Source organism: Solanum lycopersicum, chromosome 11 (assembly GCF_036512215.1).
Source record: "Solanum lycopersicum chromosome 11, SLM_r2.1".
NCBI classification, from domain to species: domain Eukaryota; kingdom Viridiplantae; phylum Streptophyta; class Magnoliopsida; order Solanales; family Solanaceae; genus Solanum; species Solanum lycopersicum.
This window is the reverse complement of record NC_090810.1, coordinates 16,978,056-17,002,206: the sequence shown is the minus strand read 5'-3', so window position 1 is coordinate 17,002,206 and position 24,151 is coordinate 16,978,056. Positions and strand designations below refer to the sequence as shown.

General features: G+C 35.1%; 1 long non-coding RNA gene across 1 annotated transcript; it reads right to left on the bottom strand.

The window, feature by feature from the left end:
* Positions 1-3,722: 3,722 nt before the first annotated feature.
* On the bottom strand, positions 3,723-6,478 carry LOC101256450 (uncharacterized). The gene is made up of 4 exons (XR_011212425.1): positions 6,168-6,478; positions 5,214-5,458; positions 5,037-5,125; positions 3,723-4,941 (listed from the first exon to the last, which is right to left on the bottom strand). It is a non-coding gene; the product is annotated as an uncharacterized lncRNA (long non-coding RNA).
* Between the last annotated feature and the right edge of the window lie 17,673 nt (positions 6,479-24,151).

Below are 24,151 nucleotides of genomic sequence, written 5' to 3'. Positions count from 1 at the left end.
TGTGAAAAATAAAGATGATTTTTTAGAGGTACTAAAACATCTTAGATATTTATTAGAACTTTGTAGAATTTGGTAGAATAAATATCTTTGATATTTATACTTAAGAAAATCTAGATAATTAGATATTGAGAGTAAAGTATATGATAATGTAGATTTTGTTAGATATTTAGAAGATAGGGTCATCTAGATTTTTCTTGTCGATCTTTCTAGAATAGTTTTTTGAAGCATCTCTACACAATTATAAATAGGGGTGACCATAGTCACTTGTAATCAATCAAAATCAAGTAGTCTTCTTATATATGAAAGTTCTTCTATTCAAAATATTTCTTCTCCTTTCTAGATTTCTCTTCCTTAGTTGAATCATCCGATCTTAGTTAACGATTTTGGGCTAGAAGAAGGCTTTCCGAATTATACTTTTCTTCTGCTATTCTCTACAAGGTATCAGAGCCATAGTCATTTTTTTACTTTTAAATTTTATTCAAGATCAGGTTAGTGGTAGATTTAACTGGTTTGTCGATATGGATTTTAGCGATCGTGTTAATGGACTGGGATGGAGTTGTTGAATTAGTCCAATTACAAGGTATGGAACACATGTATGGAATCATACCTTGTGGGAGAGGATTTGTGGGATGTTGTTAATGGGAATGACACAAGTGCTCTTGCTGACGGACTGGAAAATAACAGTGCATACAAGAAGTGGAAGCAGGTTAATGCGAAGACGGAGTTCATTCTGAAGAGGACAATCTCCTCCGATTTATTTGATCACATTATAAAGTGTAAATCAACTCATGAGATATGGAGGAACCTCAATCACTTGTTCAACAAGAAGAATGAAGCTCGGTTGCAGATATTGGAGAATGAATTGGCTAACACCATTCAAGGTAATGTTTCTATCTCAAAGTATTTTTTGAAGATTAAGAAATGTTCTGAGATATCTTCGTTGAATCAGGCAGAGGCTATTTCTGAAGCACGAATGAGAATAATTGTCATTCATGATTTGTAGCATGAATATATCCCATTTGTGACGTCGATTCAAGGATGGTCAACAACCATCCTTGGAGGAATTTGAAAATTTGTTGTCGTCACAGGAATTTTTAGCCAAGCAGTTGGCTAGTGTGTTTGTAAAAGACGGAGAAGGAGATGATCTTGTAGCTAACAAGAGAAACTTCAAAGGAAAATCAAGAGATATGTCGCACTCTCGATCCTCAGGTGATCCTGAAAAGAACGAAGTGTCTTCCAACTATTATGGAAAGAAGCCTCTTAGATGTTATCGATGTGGAAACATAGAACACATAAAAAGATATTGCCAAGCCAAAGAGAGAAATATGGCACACAAAGTTGCTGAAGAAGAAGAAGAGTGAGAACAATGTTTAGTAGCTGAGGCTCGAGCAATAGATGCCATGATTTCCATCTTGAAAAAGAATGGATCGAGGATTTAGAATATAATATATTCGATCACTAAGAGAAGCAAGAATCAGATGTTGTCGACATGAACCAAGTATTTTTTGAATATTTCCAAGTGGTGATATGGAAGCTTCTATTGAAGAAATCAACGAAGAAGGTCTTGAACATGCAATATTTGAAACTATATGTGCTAGTGGCGACCTTTATAGTGAAAGTATTGATGGAGAAGTATTGGAAGCGAAATTATCTGGTCAACCATCTGCAATATCAAGGCGAATGTGTGACTCGAAGCAATTTGTGAAAGCGGATGGAGAAAGTAAACATCAAATAGAGAATGAAATTGATATTGAAGTCTCAAGGACAAATTATATGATTTTTGAAAGTTCTGAAGATGCCAACAAATCTATCAAGGAGATGATAGATGAATATGACAGTATATCATATGTAGGTCTTGAGACTTTACAGGAAATTGATAGTGTTTTTCTGGATAATATAATAATGGAGAAGTTAAGAAAAAGGGGGAGTCTGAGAACTCAACAAGGAGATAATTTCCATGGATCAATTACTAATGAGGAATCTTCATCAATTGAAGAAACAAAAGGACTTTGGAAGAAATTGAGACATGGCGCCAAGCTTCGTTTGAGTTCTTCTACGACAAGTGTGGATAGTTTCCAAAAATAATCACTTTATAGAATTGGGTAGAATAAATATATTTGATATTTATACTTAAAGAAAAATCTAGATAATTATATATTTAGAGTAAAGTATAGAAAAATCTAGATTTTGTTAGATATTTAGAAGATAGGGTCATCTAGATTTTTCTTGTAGGTCTTTCTAGAAGAATTTCTAGAAGCATCCCTATACTAGTATAAATAGGGGTGACCATAGTCACTTGTAATTCAAATCAAGTAGTCTTCTTCTATATCAAAGTTCTTCTATTCAAAATATTTCTTCTCCTTTCTAGCTTCCTCTTCCTTAGTTGAATCTTCCGATCTTAGTTAACGATCTTCGGTTAGAAGATGGATTCCCAAATTATACTTTTCTTCTGCTATTCTCTACAAATAGAACCTTAGTTAAGCTAAAGTGTGTCTTTGGAATTTTGAACATAGTCTCGGACTACTTATACATTTTCCCAACAATTTAATAAGAAAGGTTGATAGTTGCATGACTTGAAGAAATTATAAATTTATTAGATGCATAAATTAAATTTCCAGATTACTTGGATAATATACACCATGACTTCCCAAAACATAAAATATATAAATAGTTCATTTATTAGAGGGAAAATGCACAAGTACTCCCTCAACCCAGATTCACACTTATACTATACAAATGTCCTATTAACCCATGAACTTATTTTATCAGTAATTTTAACCCTTTTCGACCTACATGGCACTAGCTTGAAAAAAAAGTCAACCAGTGTTGGACCCACAAGATAGTGTCACGTAGGCTGAAAAGAGGTAGAAAATTAGTAATAAAATAAGTTTAGGGGGTAATAAGACCTTAGTATAGTATAAATGTGTCTTTGAGATTTCGGGCATAGATTGAGGAGGCACCTGTAAGTTTCTTTGAATTTACTTGCAATCCCTACCAATTGTCATCCCTAATGACGTTTGAGTTATTTTAATGTGTATTTATTACCAAATAAAAAGGAAAGTAAAATAGCAAAATGTCCATTTGATCTAAAACATTTTACCCAAATAAAATTACAGTAAATATTCATTTGATCAAAACATTTTATTTACATATGGATACTACTCCACCATTGGACTCAAGTTGGTACTGGAAGAGGGTTAATGCCTTGAAAGCAGAGATGCATATTTGGTATTTATTTGGTGCTTGCTTACTTACTCCCGAGGGCAAGTACTCACTCATACAGAGTTATAATACACTATTGGGGCAACATGCTAGACTTAGAGTGTCTGACTTACTCTGGATTAGATTTGCTCAACCTAAACATAGATTCATATTGTAGCTAGCTGTGCAAGATAGAGTACTAACCAAAGAGAGACTCAAGAGATTAAATATTCTTGTGGAAGATGACACATGTAGTTTGTGTGGGAAATCAGTAGAGGAGACACACATTCACAAGTTCTAATCAATAGAGGAGACACAAAAATTGCTGGAAAAAATATCAGAAAATAATAGACGTATTGACAGAAAAGAAAGCCAGAAAAAATCCACCAGTAAGTTTCCTAAATTTAATAAATTCAGTGAATCCATTCGAGTGAATAATATATCAAAAAAATCAAAATATGAAAAGGGGAATATCATATATCTAAAAATTTGAAACCATTTAGAAGATTTGCGCTATATTTCCATTGAAATTTTCCATGGAAGAGCCCATATATATATAAGTAGTATAGTATTATCAACATTGGATCATCTAACGAAAATAGTTCCTAAAATATCCAACACTATAACAGTGATGCTTGTCCACAACGATCAATTTGATTTCTTTAAAAAAAACACTTTTGAACTTTCATTTACTATGATGATCCAAACTCTGAATACCATTTCTCATGTTGTTGAATGTCCCCTGAAGAAACTGTGGGCTTTATTTTATCTACAGTTTCTAGGAAGTTTTCCATTGTCATTGGAATTTTCAGCATTTCTGATTTCAATATGTTCTTGATCTCGTCTATGGTTTTCCCAGCTATCTTCCGCCTCATGCCACTGAAGGAAGCGTCTCTGCAGATGTTTGTCAGATCATCTCCGCTGTAGCCTTCTGCTTTTTTGTGCCACTTGATCAATTGCCATTTTTCAATCAACAAAAATTTCCATTCTATAATACTAATCTAGGGCAGCTTCTACATGAAGACATTTCTCTCGTCTGAAGCATAACATGCAATGTGAAAAAATATTGAAATGAAAAAGGTATAATGAGATCACACTCATTTTGAATCCACTCTATCAATTTTCCCATATATAATAGGCTAGTTTGATATTGACACTTCTATGTTAGAAGTCTCAAGTTTGAAACCTCTCACCAGGGAAAGCAAGGGGTTTGCCTTCTGGGTCAAGCTCGTCGCACCATGCTTATCTAGTGCAGGTTACCTCTTTTTATGTGATTTGCGAGCTATTGCATATGAGCGGGGGTTTTACCCTATCCACACCTAAAGGATAGCGTTTGCGAGTTTCCCTTGTCATTAAAAAAATTGAACATTTTTTTAAGAGAACTGGTTTTTTAAAATAAGGAAATGACTTCCCTCAAGGAACTAGAGAATACAAGTTATACAGGTGACATTCGACATATATTGTGTCCTACCTAACATAGTATAGCTTACTTAACTAGATCATTTAGTTATTATGCATATGAATATTTTCTTGTAAAAGTCAGAAAAATTTTCAGATTGACTTTTGATTATCGAACGGTTCTTTTGATGTTGTGATGATAATATGACAGAAGAACATACAAGAAAAAAATAGTTGAATCAAGGAGAGCTTACCTCGATTGGTTTTAAGTTTATCCTTATAAGCTCCTTACAGGTCTCAAAATAAGGAAGTGGGATGTAAATCCGCTTTTCTAGCCGCCTCCTACAGTAGCACAGTTAATCGCCGATTAAACAGAATGCAAATGAATAGAAACTGAAGCAAAATTGTTGACTCATCAAAAGTGTCACTTATGTTACCTGATGTACTATTAGAGTTGTTTAATCCATCGGTATGAACTAGAAGTTCAGACTTTATCCTTCGGGATGTTTCATGCTCTGTAGCGGACCTAAGAAACAACTTCAAAGCTTTAGAAATGAGAAAAATACTCAGCTTATATGAAATCAATTTAGAAAGAAGCGAGATTATTATTTTACCCTCAGGCACTGCAAAGAGAATCAATATCATCGATGAAAATTATAGTTAGAGCATCACCACGGGCAAGCTCAAATAAGCACCGTGTCAATCGCTCACTTTCTCCATAACTTTTTCCACACAATGAACTACAGGAAATATTCATAAATGTCATCCCACACTCTGTAGCAACATCTTTGGCCAAGAGTGTTTTCCCTGTGCCAGGAGGACCAAACATAAGAACTCCTCTCCAAGGTCTCCCGATTCCCTGCAAGTAACATTCAATATTACAGTATGTTACGTGACTAATAAATACGCGAGATTATTCACTTTTTGGACACCAGAGAATGATGAAAAGTATTTTTCCTTAAAATGTTACTTCTGTCTTGCCAAATATATATATGCACCCACCCGTCATTCATTAGTATGGTAATATTAAGAATCAACTATCTGCAATACCTAGAAATACTCGAGCATCAACAGTGGGAGTACCAGTGTTTCCTGCAAAATCCTCTTTGCATCACTTAGTCCAGCAACATCATTATAATCAAACCCTGGATTTGTGTAAAATGTTTCCTTTTCAAGCCTAGCAGCCAATTCAGGATGAGATCCATTGTACTTTACTTTTTTTGACTCGATGTCTTTTACATCATTCTGGTAGTTGTAAGGAAGGACGGTAAAAATATTATATCTATAAAGAACTTAAGTCTCGGTTTGGTATTAAGCAGAGAGAAGGAGCTTTTGTGCACTTTAATTACATGAACTTCTCTAAAAATTGCATCATACTAAAGTATAGTTACTTGATTTTATCTATTTAACAACAAAAATCCACTGCTTTCATATAAATGAAGATTAAAGATTTCTTAAGATTGGAGTTTGGAAAAATACTTAATTTGTGATTTGAGTCTAGATGATGGCCTAAAAGGCAACAGGTTTAGATGTTCTGGCATAGTTAAAGGCAGGAAAGGTATTTGTACCTCTTGTTGTGCTGAGTTTACATTATTATTCACCTGAGCAGTAGAGTTGAGCTCTCCTCCCTACGATTTTTTTTAAGCAAATAAACATTGTAACACAAAACAAGAAAAGTCAGCAAAAGGAAAATAAAATAACAATTCGAGCAAAGATTAAAGATTGTTTTACACTGGAGCTTGGTAAAATAATTTGTGGTTTGAGTCTAGATAATGGCTGAAAGCAATATTAATAAATGTTCTCGGAGCGTACTATCAAAGGTAGATGAGGTATTTGTACCACTTGAGCGTGGTGTTTCCATAACTACTCACTTGCGCAACAGAACTGATCCCTCCTCCCTACAAGAATTTTATAAATAAATAAACATTGTAACCTACAACAAGAAAAGTTTAAAAAAGAAAACAATACAAAACAACAATTCTAGCAAAGTAAAAGATTATTTAAGATCGGAGTTTGGTAAAATGTGATTTAAGTCTAGATGATAGGCTAAATAACAACATTAATAAATGTTCTTAGAGTGTATTAAAGGTAGATGAAGTATTTGTATTGTTGGGTTTTAACAATTGTGAATGAGAAAAGAAAAGAAAGAAAATGAAAAGAGAGAATATGAAAAGTGAGGGAACTATTTTGGAGGAAAAATAAAAGTCATTTGTAAAGTGCAAATGAAAAGTTATTTCTCACATATCGGCAAAAGAAAGGGAAATTGATGTTCTTATGTAAGGAAACACTTCCTTTACTTCTTAAAGAGCTAAGAAGAAGGTGCCCCCTCGCGGCGGCGTCGCTAGCTCGGTTTGGATTTGGCAAATAGGATTGATAAATTTTTTGGACAAAATTTATTTAATTAATTTTTGTTAATCAAATAAATTCTTTTAATATTATCTCTTATAAATTAATTTAGAACATTAGTTAAGTAGTTAATTAACAGAATTAATTCGCGGGTAACGGTAACATTCCAAAAAATTGTTACTCTTTTTGAAAAGTCGTTAAATTCTGAAAAGCCCTTATTTTCCTAACAGACACATTTTCCGAAAAATTGTTATTTTTTTAAAAGACACCATTTTCAGGATAAAACGGGTCAGAACAGATTTTTCTGAACAGACACTTTTCTTGCTGAAAATGGCTATAAAAGGAAGTCTGCTTCATCTTATTTTTGTTTGTGTTTATTGGCTAACCTTATAAATACATGTTGTTAACAATCTTAAGAAATTAATAAGTTTATGTATTTGAGGTTTCTGGAGATTAAAACCTTTATAATTTTTTACTCTGCTTGAATTTTTTATAATTCATTCAATTAACGATTAAAAGAACATAAAAACTTTATCGTTAAATCAGAAACAAATTGTGTAAAGATTTATTCTTTACTGTTAGTATTTCAAATACTAAAATTATTTTTCATTTTTCACAAAAAGAAAATGACTAATTCAAGTTTGGTGAATGTTGAAACACTGACTGCTGCAACAGTAAGTGCTGCAACAACATCGATTACCCACAATTGTTCAAATGCTGCCTTAGCGCCGGCTTAGAAACCTGCAAATTTTTCTGGAGTCGACTTTACAAGATGTCAGCAAAAGATATTCTTCTATCTCACTACGTTGAGTCTGTAGAGGTTCATAAATGAGAATGTTCATGTTATGTCGGATGATACTCCGTCTGAAGAACGGTTCTTGGTAACAGAAGCATGGACACATTCAAATTTTTTGTGTAAAAATTATATTATGAGTGACCTGCAAGATGATCTGTACAATGTGTACAACAATGTCAAAACATCAAAAAAGCTCTGGGATGCTTTAGAAAAGAAGTACAAACAAGAGGATGTCGGAATGAAGAAGTTCACTGTGGCAAAGTTTCTGAACTATAAGATGATAGACAGTAAGACCGTCGTCACCCATGTTCAAGAGCTACAGGTCATAATCCATGATCTCCTTGCTGAAGGTATAAATATATTTAATGCCTATGTTAGAAATATTAAGTTTTTTCTCAATACACACATAATCTTTAATGTAGGATTGATTGTGAATGATGTCTTTCAAGTGGCTGCATTTATTGAAAGTTACCTCCATTGTGGAAGGACTTCAAAAACTACTTGAAACATAAACACAGGGAGTTGAAAGTTGAAGATCTCATAACAAGGTTGAGAATCGAAGAGGATAATAAGGCTGTAAAAAAGAGGTCACGTGGTAACTCAACAATATCTGGAGTAAATATTGTTGAAGAATATCCCACAAAAGTAAAGAAAAGAAAGAAATCATATGGTCCAAAAAGCAATCCTCCTATGAAGAAATTAATTGGAAACTGCTTCAATTGTGGTAAACATGGTCATAGGGCTAGTGAATGTCATGGTCCTATGAAGGACAAGAAAAAGAAGGATCAAAAAAAATTGTTAAATCCAAAGGAGAAATGGACGATCTCAGTGCAATGCTTTCAGAATGTAACTTGGTTGGAAATCCAAGAGAATGGTGGATAGATTCTGGTGTTTCATGCCATGTTTGTGCCAACAAAAAATTATTTTCGCCAGATACTCCAGCACCTACAGATGAGAAGTTGTTTATGGCAAATCCCGTTGTTGCAAAGGTGAAAGGAACTGGAAAGGTCCTATTAAAGATGACATCAAGCAAGGTGGTGACTTTGAATAGGGTCTCGCATGTTCCAGAATTGAGAAAGAATTAGTTTCAGTTCCTGTTCTGACTAAGAATGGATTGAAATATGTATTTGTTTATGATAAAGTAGTAGTAAGTAAGAATGATATGTATGTAGGAAAAGGCTACCTCACTGATGACTTTTTTAAACTCAATGTGATTGCAGTTGATATGAATAAAGATTTTGCTTCTTCTTACTTGCTTGAGTCTAAATGTTTATGGCATGAATATTTGGGACATGTTAATAACAAAACCTTGCAAAAACTGATTAACTTAAATATTTTGCAAAATTTTGAGTGTAATAAATCAAAATGTCAAATTTGCATTGAATCAAAGTATGCTAAGCATCTTTACAAATTTGTTGAAAGGAATTCAAATCCTTTAGAATTGATTCACACTGATATTTGTGACATGAAGTCAACACCATCACGTGGTGAAAAAAAGTATTTCATAAATTTTATTGACGATTGAACTAGATATTATTATGTATATTTGCTAAATAGTAAGGATGAAGCAATAGATACATTTAGGCAATATAAAACTGAAGTTGAAAATCAGTTAGATAAAAAGATCAAAATGATTAGAAGTGATAGAGGCGGAGAATATGAATCTCCATTTGCAGAAATATGTTTAGAAAATGGAATAATCCATCAAACTACTGTTCCGTACACTCCTCAATCTAATGGGATTGCAGAAAGAAAAAACCAAACTTTAAAAGAAATGATGAATGCATTACTTATAAGTTCAGGTTTACAGTAGACCTTGTGGGGGAAATCTATCCTTACAGCAAATCGAATACTCAATAGAGTGCCTCACTCAAAGACACATGTTATTCCATATGAGAAACGAAAAGGTAGAAAACCCAACTTGCAATATTTTAAAGTGTGGGAGTGTCTAGCCAAAGTCCAAGTTCCTATACCTAAGAGGGTAAAATAGGGCCTAAGACTGTGGATTGTGTATTCATTGAATATGCCACAAACAGTAAGGCATGTCGATATTTGGTTCATAAGACCGAACATCTGAATATTCATAGTAATACGATAATGGAATCAGATAGTGCTGAATTTTTTGAACATATCTATCGGTATAAAACTAGACTTGAGTCATCTAGTGGGGGGTCTAAACAACCCAGAGAAGAACCAAAAGAGAATGAACCAAATGAAGAGAACCCAAGACGCAGTAAACGTTAAAGTACATCTACATCATTTGGAACTGATTTTGTAACATTTCTTCCTGAAAGTGAGCCTCAAACATTCAAGGAAGCAATGTTGTTTAGAGACACAACCTCTTGAAAGGAGGCTGTTAATTGTGAAATTGAATACCTCCAGGGAACAAACCCTTGGGTTCATAATGGATCTTTAAAAGGAAGATGAAAGATAATGAAACTATTGACAAATATAAAGCAAGACTTGTTGTCAAAGACTTTAGACAAAAAGAAGGTCTTGATTATTTTGACACATATTCGCTAGTGACTAGGATTACATAATTCGAATGTTAATTACCCAAGCTGCAATATACGGTCTTGAAATTCATCAAATGGATGTGAAAACTGCCTTTTTAAATGAAAAGCTAGAAGAAGAAATTTACATAGAACAACCTGAGGGTTTTGTAGTTCCTGCTAAAAAAATGAAAGTGAGCAAACTTATTATGTTAGTTTATGGTCTAAAACAAGCACCAAAACAATGGCATGAAAAGTTTGATCAAACCATATTGTCAAATGGATTTAAGATCAATGAATGCGATAAATGTGTTTACATTAAATATACTCCAAATTAGGAAGTCATGTATGCCTATATGTGGATGACATGCTTATAATGAGCAAAGCCATTACTAATAGAAAAGCTACTAAGCGTATGCTCTCTACTAAATTTAATATGAAAGACTTAGGAGTTGCTGGTGTGATATTGGGAATTAAAATTCTTAAAACTCCTAATGGTCTAGCATTATCTCAAACTCATTATATTCAAAAGGTACTTGAAATATTTAATTATTTGAATTTCAAAAGGGCAAAGACTCCAATTGATGTAAACCTTCATCTTGCAAAGAATAAAGGTGAAAGTCACTCTCAATTAGACTATGCTAAAGTGTTGGGAAGCTTGATGTATGTCAAGAATTGTACACGACCAGACATAGCTTGCGCTATCAGTAAACTGAGACGATACACAAGTAATCCTAATCAAAATCATTGGTTGGCAATGAAGAGAGTTTTGAGATCCTTAGATGGCACTCAAAACTATGCTTTGCATTATAACAAATATTCAGCAGTTCTTGAAGGATATAGTGATGCAAATTGGATTACTGGGTCAACTGAAAAAAAATTCACAAGTGGATATGTTTTTACTAATGGTGGAGGAGCAATATATTGGAAATCATCCAAACAAACATGTATAGCTCGCTCTACAATGGAGTATGAATTCATTGCTTTAAATAAGGCATTTGACGAAGCTGAATGTCTCCGTAATTTCTTAGAAGATATTTCATTTTGGCCCAAACCAATGGCCCCTATATGCATACACTATAATAGTCAAGCTGCAATAGGAAGGGCTGGAAATGTTATGTATAATGGCAAGTCTGTCACATAAGACGAAGACATACTTCTGTGAGACAACTACTCTCTAGTGGAATTATCACAATTGACTATGTGAAGTCAAAGCATAATGCGTCGGATCCACTTACAAAAGGCCTAACTAGAGAAGGAGTTTAGAAATCATCGACAGGAATGGGACTATGGCCGAAAACAAGTCATTGTGGCAGTAACTCTACCTAGAAGACTGGAGATCCCAAGATCTAGGTTCAAGGATATAAAACAAAGTCATTAATGACGGTTCAAAATTGTCAAAAAGTTATTTTATGGTCCATTCTAATGTTGAGACAATGTTCAGTAACCATGATAAAGGCATAAGGACTTTCTAATTATTTCTAAGTTTGCTACAGGGTTTATCAAATGGTGTATCTACAGGATAACACATTTAGAAATCACCTATGTGAGTGTAAAGTGTAAGCCGCTTTAAGGAGAATCCGGTAAGGCCAGTTCTCTAAGCACTTATTATCCGAGATGTGTTCATGGCTAAAACGAACAAAACAATGAGAACTAAGAACAGTTCAAGGGTTGATTGTGTTACTTTTGTTGTCTAGGTATACACCAAAGCTCGATGGTTCAAGGATATCAAATCTATCGATTGCCCGAGTATATTCAATATATGTTCACTACAGAAAGTTTAAAGGGAAACCTACTTATCCAGATGTGATTAACCTTTATTTACAAGACACACGAGTTTTTCATGCATGTGTTTTAACAATAGTCATTCCCATTCATGTGGGGGATTGTTGGATTTAGCAAGTGTGAATGGGAAACGAAAATAAAAAATAAGAAAAGAGAGAACATGAAAAGTGAGAGAACTATTTTGGAGGGAAAATGAAAAGTCATTTGCAAAGTGCAAATGAAAAGTGATTTCTCCCATATCGGCAAAAGAAAGAGAAATTGGTGTCGTTATATAAGGAAACACTTCCTTTACTTCTTAAAGAGTTAAGAAGAAGGCGCTCCCTCACGCCGTCGTCACTCGGCTTCGGCTTCGGATTTGAATTTGGCAAATGATGTGGTTGATTGATAAATTTTTTGGACAAAATATTTTTAATCAATTTTTGTTAATCAAATAAATCGTGTTAATATTATCTCTTTTAAATTAAATCAGAATGTTAGTTAATTAGTTAATTAACAGAATTAATTCGTGGATAACAATAACATTTCGAAAAGTTGTTACTCTTCTCGAAAAGTCATTACTTTTTGAAAAGCCGTTATTTTCCTAACAAACACATTTTTTGAAAAATTGTTATTTTTTCCAAAAGACACAACTTTCAAGATAAAACGGCCTGAATAGATTTTTCTGAACATACACATTTCTTGCTGAAAATGGCTATAAAAGGAAGTCATTTTTCATTTTTTCAAACACTGAAATTTTTCTTCTCTGCATATATTTTTCTCTCAAATCAAAGTGTCGATCGACTGAGTCTGTGTGACTTGTTGTTGTTCTTAAGTTTGCTGAAGTTAAAGAAGTTGAGGTACTGCTATTTCTTTAACAGGATTAATATATTTTGTCTTGGGAGAAATTAATCCATTACCTCGGGTACAGTGAGAGGATCAAGAATTTTACAAACAAATAAACTTTGTAACCTAAAACAAAAAAAGTTGGAAAAAGAAAAACAATATAAAACACAAAGATTATTTTAGATTGGAGTTTGGTAAAATATGATTTGAGTCTAGATGATCGGCTAAATAGCAACACTAATAAATGTTCTCAGAGTGTACTAAAGGTAGATGAGGTATATGTACCACTTGTTGCCCCGTGTTTCCATTACTATTCACTTGCGCAGTAGAGCTAAACACTCCACCCTACAATAATTTCATAAACAAATAAAATTCGTAACCTAATGACGGTCATAAAAGTAACATTGTCAAATGTTCTCAGATTATATGAAAGGCAGAAGAGATATTTGTACCAGTTGTTGCGTGTGTTTCTGAGGTTGTTGTTTGAGTAAATAGTTGTCGCTAGCACATTGTTGTGCTTGTTGTTGTACTACTTGTGATTGAAGCATCAAACTATGTTGTTGTAGTTGTTGTTGGTACTGTTATTGAAGTTGTTGTTGTTGTAGTTGTTGGTACTGTTCTTGTTGTTGTTATTGTTGTTTTTGTAGTTGTTGTTGGTACTGTTCTTGTTGTTGTTATTGTTGTTTTTGTAGTTGTTGTTGGTACTGTTCTTGTTGTTGTTGTTGTTCTAAAACACCTTGAATGGATTATCCCTGTCCTACTGCTGGCCCTGCTTGTAAAGATACCTGCAAATTTATGCAATGTACCTATTCATATCACAAGTCTTAGTGATTTTCTATTGCGATCGAGAAATAAATCCAAGAGGCCATTGTCATTATTTAATTCTTTGCCTCATAGGATTTTCACCAAATCATGGTATTGTTATTTTAAGCATGCTTAAAGATAGAACTGTCCCTAATATACCAAATTGTGGATTAGACATAATCCTTACATTACTAATCAATTCTATTTCGTACTATTCTCATAGACGCCAAAGGTTTGCAAGATTTACACCATCCATCATTATGTAATAACGAAAAAGTCCATATTCAACAACAAACAATTCAGTGAATGAACACATTATATATATGAAACATATGCAAGGTACATACCTGTGGAATTGGGGGCTGAATATTAATAGTATTGAAGTCATGATCAAGATTACGATGACCTTCTTCGTAAATGCGAGTGAAACCATAATAGGATAGCCTTTTGAACCAGCTAGGAAAGAGGGGTTACCCAAGTATATTTGAAGGAAAAATGGAAGCCTTTGCAAATCGTTACTTAATGTGGGTTCAACTGTCATGATACATCCTAACAACTCCTTATCCCTAAATATAAATCTTTGTTAACATCGAACTTGTCGAAAATTATCTTCATCTTCTCCTCTTTACTCTTTGCAGCATCCACACCCGCCATCTTTTGCTTCAACAAATTTTTAAACACTTTCTTCATAATTATTGTTAATAAAGACCATGTAATTTAAAAGTTCAAATTATTGTTATATATATATATAAATACCTGAGATTTTTTCAGCTTCTGCTTTCGAATAGGACTAGGAGGTGTGCATATAGTGGGTTTGTTTTCAGTTCCAGCTGGAGTTGGATTTTGATCAGAAAAACATTTACTTTTCTTTTCCTCTTTTTCTTTAAATACAAAAGAACTAATACAAAAAGTTTAAAAGCAAAACGCGAAAGTCTAATGAATTGTCACATAGTTTAGTGATAAAAAATAATTAATAAGGGAAGTGTAAAAAAATTGTCAAATAGTTTAACCCATCTCCGGAACACCACTTTTTGCTAAAGTTTTGTTTTGACTTTTTTTTTTTTTTATATTTTAGGGAAATTGCACAAATATTCCTCAAATTATGATCGAAATTTTAGAGACATATCTTATCTAAATTAAGGTCCAATTATTCATCTAAACTTATTTTTTTTTATAATTTTGTGTACCTTTAGTCTTACGTGACACATCTCGTAAATCCACGCAATTGAGGCGCGTGGGAGATATTTGGATGCCACGTAAGTAAAAAAGATGCATAAAATTACCAAACAAATAAATTCAGGAGAGGTACTATGACCTTAGTTTAGTTAAGATGTGTCACTGAAATTTCGATCATAGCTTAGGGAATACTCGTGCATTTACCCTATATATTTTATATAAATTCAATGACAACATGTAGATGACACTTAAAATTGTTCTTTAAATATGTATATATTATGCATATACTTTATCCGTTTGGTATTTCTTCCAATTTTTAACAAAGCTAAATTCTAATTAAATATTTTTATTTTTATAAATATAAACCAAATAAAATCAATTTATATAATTAACTTTTAAATTTAAATAGTAAATACCCCGAATTACATGATCTGTCTTTAGTGGGATACTTCTACTAATTTACAAACAATTTTCAACTGCAACAATATTGTTTTTCAGATGGATTTTAAGGGTATGTTTGGTACGAAGGAAATGAAAAATGTTTTCAAAAAAAATATGTTTTTCTGGAAAATAGGTATATATTAGATTTATTTTCTCATTTTGGTTGGTGAGTAAAAAATATTTTTCGAATAAATATTTTAGTGTTTGATTTTTGAAAGAAAAATATTTTTGAGAAATATCTTTTATTTTAACTAGAGTAACTAATAATTTTTAAAGTTGAAATATTTCTTTAAAAAAAACTTAAATTTTTAAGCACTTTCTTAATAATTACTGTTAATAAAGACCGTGTAATTTAAAAGTTCAAATTATATATATATATAATAATAATAATAAAAAAAATACCTGAGAGTTTTCCAGCATCTGTTTTCGAATAGGACTAGAAGGTGTATATAGTGGATTTGATTTCAGTTCCAGCTGGAGTTGGATTTTCATCAGAAAAACATTTACTTTTCTTTTCCTCTTTTTTTTTTTTTTTAATACAAAAGAATTAATACAGAAAGTTTAAAAGCAAAACACGAAAGTCTCATAAATTGTCAAATAGTTTAAAGATAAAAAAGAATTAATAAGGAAAGTGTAAAAAAATATCAAATAGTTTATGGTGAGTAGAAAATATTTTTCGAAAAAATACTTTACTGTTTGATTTTTGAATGAAAAATATTTTTGAGAAATATCTTTTATTTTTTACTAGAGTTGAAAATAAATTTTGAAGTTGAAACTTTTTCGAAAAAAAAAACTTGAATTTTTTTCGGAGTGCGAATGGGGGGGGGGGGGGTGAGGGGTTAGAGGGTAGGGATGAAAAAATAAAAATTTGAAGTTGAATTTTTTTTTTAAAAAAACAATATTATATTGTATTTCAATAGCATTTTGTATATCAAACTCAAATGAATGCAAATAATTTTGTATTTCCTTTCTTGTGATGTATTTGTCCCAATTTTATATATTATGTATTCATAAAAATTATATTGTTTTTGAAAAGTAAAATACAAAAAATGTCTTACTAAGTTTGTATTTCAAATATCAAGTTGTATTTCATCATGATTTTGTATTTCAAACGAAAAAATGAATACCAGTAAGTTTTTATTTCCCTTCTTATAATGTATTCGTCACAATTCTATAAATCATATATTCAATCATAAAATATAGAATTGTGACGAATACATTATATACCTATTTGAACGACTACAAACCAAAAAAGAAATATAATATTTAAAATAAAATAGAAAATGCACAAATACCCCCCTAGACTATGACCGAAATTTCAAACACACACCTTAACTATACTAAATAACTATTATCCCCTTGAACTATATTGTGCACCTTTTTCTTTAGGATTATGTTTTTCTATATATAGGGCATTAAAACCTTGTTTTGAGGTTAACTACTATTACGTTTGTTTTACTTTGTGTTTTGGAGATTGATTTTTGCAAACTTTAGCAATTAATCAATTTTTGAATTTCGTTTAAACGATTTTTATTGAAATTTCAAGTGAAGATTTCTGGGTTTATTCTTCAAAGTAAGTTCATAATTTATTTATTTAATATTATGAATTGTGATCTTGCTAGCATGGGTAACTAAATCCACAACTAGGGTTGTGGAAACCATGGGTAATTGACAAAGTAATCCTAGTAATTAAGCAATTCTCGTACAGTGATGTTGCATGCACTGATAATTTTTTCGTTTAGAAGTCTTTTTAATGAGTGCGCGTTAGAACTCGCCTTATTGATACTTGCGGACCAAGGAGGTAGTTAATAAGAAAAGAATTATCAACATAATTTTAGTGTGATGCTATCTAATAGGCTAGTGTTGATCGGTGCAAAGTAATAACTAATTCATACATTGATCATGATGTAATGGTAAGGGTTAGTAAATTATACAAGGTACGGGGTGAAATTCTCTAGATGTCGGACCAAGGATTTAGAGATACCTAACTTATCACTTTGCATGTAAAACACTAGAAAGAGTTGCTCTTGCTAGGAATACAACGTTATGAATCTAAGGGGAACACATATACCCTAGTTATTCTCTCATCTTGATAAAATCAACGTTTGCTTTTGTCCTCACTTGATAATTACACTCTTTAAGGAAATTTTGTTTCACAACCCCCCCCCCCCCGTTACTTACTTATTTCGGAAAGAAGTTGCCTAAATAGATCTAATCGGAAATAAAAATTAAGTCTAAACTATTTTCCTCGTGGGATCGATCCCAACCTACTAGTTGGATTTTGTACTTGGTAACGATAACTTATATTTCTTTAGGGAGGTGTAATTTGAGCATATCAAATTTTGACGCCGCTACCGGTGAATTTGGCTTTTAGATTAACTTTAGTTACATTATTGAAATTTAGTCAACTATTTCCTGATTTACTTTGTCTCTTTGTTTTTGTTTCTCTCAAGTCTAACTTTAGTGTATGCCAAGTATACATATCTGAGGAGAACTAATAAGTCCCAGTTAACCCTAACAGAGTGATTTTAGGTGATGGAGCAGGCCAAAAGCTTCCTTTATCAGTTGAGGAACGCAATCAGGCACATGTTGAAAACCAGTTGGGAGAGGCTTTAAGAATGCAACCTCGAACAGCCCCACGACTTCAGGATAGGGATAATGTGATCGCAGACTCTCATGGACCTCTTGTCCTGCCCCCTCTGCCACATGGGCACACATTCATGGTGACGAGTAGCTCGATGCAGATGCTCACCACGAGGGGCTTGTTCTCGGACTACCATCGAAGGACCCACATGATCATATAGCTAAATTAAGGACCATGTACAAAAGTTGTGTGGGTGGACAAAACTTGGATATAAACGTCATCGGGTTGCGGGAGTTTCCTTTATCACTGACAGGAGATGTGATATATGGTTCACTGAGCTTCACTAAGACCCTATCTATACTTGGGATCAGTTGAGAGATGTGTTCTTGGTAAGGTACTATCCAGTGTCTAAGAAACTCAACTACAAGGATAAGGTGAATAACTTTTTGGCACTACGTGAAGAGTCGGTGAGTAGCTTTTGGGAAAAATTTATTGCGTTCATGAGATCTGTACGAAACCACCACATTAATGATGAATTACTGAAAGAGTACTTCTACAGAGGTCAAGGTGAAAACAACAAAACAGTGCTCGATACTATTGCGGGTGGATCTTATGGAGAATGCACGTGTGCTGAGATTGCAGAAAAGTTGGAGAAGATATCGCGTAACAGTAAATCTTGGAGCACTAGAAAGTCGGACATTGGGTGAAACACTTTCACTCTTCAGGCTAAAAACAACCCAACCTCAGATGAGATTCGTGAAGAGATGGTGCAAATGAGAATTGAGTTAGGGTTGGTCTTGAAATATGTTTGCGGAGGCGCAAAGAAGGTAAATGTGGTGAACTATTTGACTAAACCACTACCAATGGCAGATGAGTACTACTATAAAGAGGATGCATATTGTCACGACCCAAAATCGGACCGCGACTGGCACCCACACTTACCCTCCTATGTGAGCGAACCAACCAATCTAAACCTTAACATTTCAATATAATATCAACAAAAAGTAATGCGGAAGACATAAACTCATTAATAAAACCAATAATCAACTTCTATAACTCAAAACTATTATTATTCCCAAAATCTGGAAGTCATCATCACAAGAACATCTATGATCAAATTACTAATAAAAAATGTCTAAGAAGCTAAAAATACATAAGAAGCTAGTCCATGCCGGAAGTTCAAGGCATCAGGACTTGAAGAAGAAGATCCAGTCCAAGCTAGAAGCATTAGCTCACCCTGAATTTCCGATGTAGTAAAGACTGGCTTGAATTACTGTTGAGTCGAAGACGATGGCACGTTTGCTGCACTCCACAATTAACAAAGAAGAAAACATAAAAGTAGGGGTCAGTACAAAACACGGGTACTGAGTAGATATCATCGGCCAACTCAAAATAGAAAACAATATATATCAGATAACATCATAAATCAACTAATATCCTTAGCATGCAGTATTTACAATTACCATAACCCTTGGTCACAACACCAAGCACATCAATGAGGACTCACGCCTCCTCATCATACTCATTTGGAAATTAAGTTCATTAGATTGAGTATATTAACATATTTCAAGATTCATTATCTTATTCCCCTCGTGTCGGTACGTGACACTACGCTCCATATACTATCCTGGCGTCGAAACGTGACACTCCGATCCTCATATACTATCCTGATACCGGAACGTGGAACCCGATCCATATACTATCCTGGTGTCGGAACGTGACACTCTGATCCTCATCCTATCCTGGTACCGGAACGTGGCACCCGATCCATATACTATCCTGGTGTCGGAACGTGACACTCTGATCCTCATTCTATCCTGGTACCGGAACGTGGCACCCGATCCATATACTATCCTGGTGTCGGAACGTGACACTCCGATCCTCATATACTATCCTGGTACCGGAACGTGGCACCCGATCCATATACTATCCTGTTGTCGGAACGTGATACTCCGATCCTCATATACTATCCTGGTACTAGAACGTGGCACCCGATCCCCTAATCTCACCACTTTCGTTCATCAAGCCTTCTTTTATACCGAAGATTCGTGATCAAGCAAGCAATTTCCCAAGCTTTGTTTCTCTTCGTTTCTCCTCTTTCTCGTTCGACTCTCTCTCTCTCTCTCTCTCTCTCTTTCTCTTGTTCTTTCTATTTTCTTTATTCAAACCCTCTTTCTTTTACCCTAATTAGTATATAATTAAGAATAAAAGATGGCAATAATAACCCACTTATTAACTTAAGGTTACCTCTTTTAACCCCCAAGTAATTAGAATTATTAACATTAACCCCCTAACTTTATAATTAAAGCAGGAATAGTCAAAAACGTCCCTCAAAATAATTAAGGAAATCTAACTCAGACTGGGATTACGCAGTCTGTGACGGCCCGTCGTGCCTGCGACGGTCCGTCCTGCTGCTCCGTCACAAAGTCAGAGACCCCTAATTTTTTAAAGAGTCTGTGACGGCCCGTCACGCTTGTGACGGTCCGTCCTGCCAAGTCGTCACAGAGTTCAGAGACTCAATTTTCACTAAAGGGTCTGTGACGATCCGTCGTACCCACGACGGTCCGTCCTGCCATTCCGTTACGAAGTTCAGAGAGTTGATATCAGTACCCAAATTTCATAATTTCTAAGTGTTTTGAAACGAGACCCTGCGACGGTCCGTCGTGCCCATGACGGTCCGTCGTGGGGTCCGTCGCCTCAGCCAGTTTTCCAGAAATAAAATCTGCTGCTCAAAACGACTAAACAGGTCGTTACAATAGATACCAATTTACCCATCGTTCTTCCTCGAACGATCACAAGAAGAAAAACAAGGGCGAGAAGGAGTACCTGAATCTTTAAACAGATGTGGGTATCTTTCTTGCATATCGGCCTCCTTCTCCCAAGTGGCTTCTTCAACCGGCCGATTCTTCCATTGCACCTTGATGGATGCAATCTCCCTTGACCTCAACTTGCGAACTTCTCTACCTAAAATATCAACAGGTTCCTTCTCATAAGACAGATTCTCATCAAGCAAAACTGAATCCCAACGGATAATGTAATTTCCATCCCCATGATATCTTTTCAACATAGACACATGGAATACCGGATGCACTCTGGACAGCCCTGGAGGTAAGGCTAACTCATAAGCCACCTCCCCTACTCGCTTAAGTACTTCAAAGGGACCAATATATCTTGGGCTTAGTTTACCTCGCTTACCAAACCGCATCACCCCTTTCATTGGCGAAACCTTCAATAAGACTTGTTCACCTTCCATGAACTCTAGGTCTCTAACCTTTCGATCTGCATATTCTTTTTGTCTACTTTGCGCCGCTAGAAGCTTTTCTTGAATAGATTTCACTTTCTCCATCGAATCCCTCAAAAGATCAGTGCCCCAAGGTCTAACCTCAAATGCATCTAACCACCCAATGGGAGACCTACATCTCCTACCATACAATGCCTCAAATGGAGCCATATCAATGCTTGAGTGATAGCTATTATTGTATGAAAACTCCGCTAAGGGTAAGAAGTTATCCCAATGGCCACCAAACTCTATCACACATGCACGAAGCATATCCTCCAACACTTGAATCATTCTCTCAGACTGACCATCGGTCTGAGGATGGAACGCAGTACTAAGGTCCAACCTAGTACCCAATTCCGCATGCAATGTTTTCCAAAACATAGAAGTAAACTGTGTACCTCTATCTGATATGATGGAGAGCGGAACTCCATGCAATCGAACGATTTTTGAGATATAGATTTTGGCTAACTTCTCTGCATTGTAAGTCACCTTGACCCGAATGAAATGAGCAGACTTAGTTAACCTATCAACAATCACCCAAATAGAGTCATACTTACCCATTGTCTTTGGAAGACCAACCACGAAATCCATTGCAATTCTCTCCCATTTCCATTCAGGAATGGGCATTTTCTGAAGTGTTCCTCCGGGCCTCTGGTGTTCATACTTTACTTGTTGACAGTTTGGACATTTGGCAATAAAATTAACAATATCACGCTTCATTCTACTCCACCAAAAATGTTGCTTTAGGTCACGGTACATCTTGGTTGCACCCGGATGTATCGAATACCTTGAACTATGAGCCTCTGTCAGAATAGTTTTGATCAAATCATCGACGCGGGATACACATACCCTTCCCTTAATCCTCAAAACACCTTCCTCATCGATTGTTGCTTCTTTAGCCTCTCCTTGCAACACTTTATCTCGGATCCGGATCAATTTCTCATCATTAAACTGCTTTCCCTTAATCTTGTCAAGGAAGGAAGACCTTGCCTCCACACAAGCCAACAATCCTCCCTTCTCATTTACTTCTAACCTCATAAGGTCATTAGCTAGAATCTGAACCTCTCTAACCAATGGGCGTCTAGAAGCTTGCAAGTGAGCTAGACTTCCCATGCTTCCCGCCGTTCTACTTAAAGCATCCGCTACAACATTCGCCTTCCTCGGATGATACAAAATAGTGATGTCGTAGTCCTTCAGTAGTTCCATCCATCTTCTTTGTCTCAAGTTCAAATCTTTCTGAGTAAAGACATACTGTAGGCTACGATGATCCGTATAGACCTCACACTTAACCCCATATAAATAGTGTCTCCATTGCTTTACTGCAAACTCTACCGCGGCCAATTCCAAGTCATGAGTTGGATAGTTACGTTCATGCACTTTTAATTGCCTTGAAGCATAAGCAATTACACTCTTCTCTTGCATTAGCACTGCACCCAACCCAGAATAGGATGCATCACAATAAACAATGAAGTTCTTACCCTCTACTGGCAAGGTAAGGATAGGTGCGGTAGTCAACAAAGTCTTGAGTTTCTGAAAGCTTTCCTCACATTCGTCCGACCATACAAATGGAACATTCTGCTTAGTCAAGTTCGTCAATTGGGAAGCAATAGAAGAGAATCCCTTGACAAATCGACGGTAGTAGCTAGCTAAACCAACGAAGCTCCTTATTTCTGACACATTAGTAGGTCTTACCCAATTCTTCACTGTCTCAATCTTAGAAGGATCTACCATCACTCCATCCTTAGAAACCACGTGCCCCAAGAAGGACACTGCATCTAGCCAAAACTCACACTTAGAGAACTTGGCATAAAGCTTTTTATCCCTCAACATTTCCAATACCATTCTCAAATGCTCCTCATGTTCCTTCTTACTTTTAGAGTATATTAGTATATCATCAATAAACACGATCACAAAGAGATCCAAATATGGCTTAAAAATCCCGTTCATCAAGCTCATGAACGCAGCAGGGGCATTCGTAAGACCAAAAGACATCACTACAAATTCGTAATGCCCATACCTGGTTCTAAAAGCAGTCTTTGGCACATCCGTTGCCCGTATTTTCAATTGATGATAACCGGATCTCAAGTCAATCTTAGAGAAGACACAAGCACCTTGTAACTGATCGAACAAGTCATCAATGCGAGGAAGAGGATACTTGTTCTTAATAGTTACCTTATTCAGTTGTCTGTAGTCTATGCACATCCGAAAACTCCCATCCTTCTTCTTCACAAACAAAACCGGAGCACCCCAAGGAAATGCACTTGGTCTAATAAAGCCTTTGCTTAGCAACTCTTGAAGTTGTGCCTTTAACTCTCTTAACTCCGCGGGAGCCATTCTATAAGGGGGTATAGAAATGGGGCGAGTGCCCGGTTCAAGATCGATGCAGAAGTCAATATCCCTATCTGGTGGCATACCAGGAAGATCTGCAGGGAACACATCCAAAAACTCACGGACTACCGAAACCGACTCAATCGAAGGTACTTGGGTAGTGTCATCCTTGAGATGTGCCAAGAAATCTAAACACCCTTTACTAACCTTTTTCTTAGCACGAAGAAAGGAGATGATACGCACCAGATTGGAAGTGTAGTCCCCCTCCCACACTAACGGATCTGTCCCAGGTTTGGCTAACGTCACTGTCTTAGCATTACAATCCAAGATCGCAAAATTCGGAGAAAGCCAGGTCATACCCAGAATTACATCAAAGTCAACCATTTCTAAGATAACCAAATCTACATAAGTGTTACTCCCCACAAAAGTTACCAAACAAGACCTATACACTTTTTCAACTATCACAGACTCACCCACCGGAGTAGAAACACGAATAGGCATGTCAAGTAATTCACAATGTAAATTAAGACCATTAGCAAATGAGGAAGATACATAAGAAAATGTGGATCCGGGATCAAACAATACAGAAGCCATGCAATCACAAACCAAAAGATTACCTGTGATGACAGCATCAGATGCCTCTGCTTCAGACCGCCCAGGGAAAGCGTAACAATGGGCCCTATCGTTTGTCTGTCCGT